This window comes from Coturnix japonica, chromosome 4, assembly GCF_001577835.2.
Source record: "Coturnix japonica isolate 7356 chromosome 4, Coturnix japonica 2.1, whole genome shotgun sequence".
Taxonomy (NCBI): Eukaryota; Metazoa; Chordata; class Aves; order Galliformes; family Phasianidae; genus Coturnix; species Coturnix japonica.
This window is the reverse complement of record NC_029519.1, coordinates 77,721,100-77,722,364: the sequence shown is the minus strand read 5'-3', so window position 1 is coordinate 77,722,364 and position 1,265 is coordinate 77,721,100. Positions and strand designations below refer to the sequence as shown.

The window sequence follows — 1,265 nt, the reverse complement described above, 5'->3', positions numbered from 1 at the left end:
GATTATCGCTTAACAGAAATAAACTAAATACAGACCAATTTCAGCACAGCCTCTACATATACTAAACAGTGATGCCTCTGTTTTTAAAGGCAGGAAGAACTTCCAAACCTGAGAGCTCATCTCTCTTTCTCAACTCTATCAGTTTTACCATCAGTGCTGCTGATGGCCGCTGCTCAGCAGGTGAGGACTCACCATGACCTTGTATAAACGCATCTCAAACATCACAGTTTAACCTTGGCCGACCTTAGTTACCCCATTCCAGAAGGCTTCACAGTGGCTTTCCTTACTCATCAAAATGCTCTGAGGCCCAATCAAATGAGCCCAGCAATAGACAGTTTTGGCCCATTTTCTCACAAAAAAGCCCTTCCACCACACAGCATTTCCTGGTTTCTGGCATCCAGGAATATTGGGCACATCTGCAAAACAGGAATACAGCAACACATCACAAATAACAGCAGAGCCAGGAAATAACAACTGAAGACCAGTTAATAACAAACACCAGCACAGGGAAACTGCCGCTACTATAAGTACAAAGCTGCAGGAAGCCCAGTACTTACCAACGTGTGAGTGGTCACCTGGAGGCAGCAGCAAGGGCCCTCAGTGCTGAGGCATAGCAGGGTGTTTTTTGGCAGGGCGGAAGTCCCTGTGGTTGTAGAACAAAACCACAACAATTTATATTAAGAAAAGAATTATTGTGTGTGGGACATGGGGCTGCAGCGATGGCTGCCACATCACAGACCTCCTGCCCTGCACACACCACCTTCTGCAAAGAAAGGTTAAAGAGAACAGCTGAGCTGAAGCACTCAGCTACATGTCAGCAATGCATGGACACAGAGATGAGAAGTGTGAGTGGATCAATCTGAAAATAGAAGAAAACATAATAAAATCTGCTGCATAAAACATAACATGAAGCCTAAGACAATGGAACAGGACTTATCCTTGTCATCAAGAAAGTTGGGCATGAAGAGAGTGCCCCAAAAGGCAGAGAGACAGCAGGTTGTAGAGACTTATTTCATTTCCAGCAGGACCACTGTCAGTCTGAATTTCAACTGAAGACACTGCAGCAAAATCCCAGAGGCAACATTAAAAGCAACATTATCACAATAAACCCAAGTCCTGGATCACAGACGAAGAGCTGCAGAAATCATTTCTCACTGTTCCACCACAGAGGCTGAACACAGACTGCAAACAGAAGAGGGTCCTGATGACATCACATCCTCTCCTATAAGTTACGCTGCCTCCAAAGTTCAGTGACAAAGATCAGC

The 1,265-nt window shown here is 45.0% G+C and overlaps 1 protein-coding gene and 1 long non-coding RNA gene across 2 annotated transcripts in view; one reads left to right on the top strand and one right to left on the bottom strand.

Moving 5' to 3' along the window:
* Positions 1–1,265, bottom strand: part of LOC116653328 — a 35,017-nt gene that overhangs the window by 18,994 nt on the left and 14,758 nt on the right. The window contains exons 2-3 of the long non-coding RNA XR_004306913.1: positions 558–643; positions 244–416 (exon numbers count right to left, since the gene is read on the bottom strand). This is a non-coding gene — a long non-coding RNA (uncharacterized LOC116653328). The remainder of the gene's footprint in view (positions 1–243; positions 417–557; positions 644–1,265) is intronic.
* LOC107313871 (T-cell surface glycoprotein CD8 alpha chain-like) overlaps positions 1–1,265 on the top strand; it is a 30,317-nt gene that overhangs the window by 15,256 nt on the left and 13,796 nt on the right. The gene's annotated exons all lie outside the window — the stretch shown is intronic.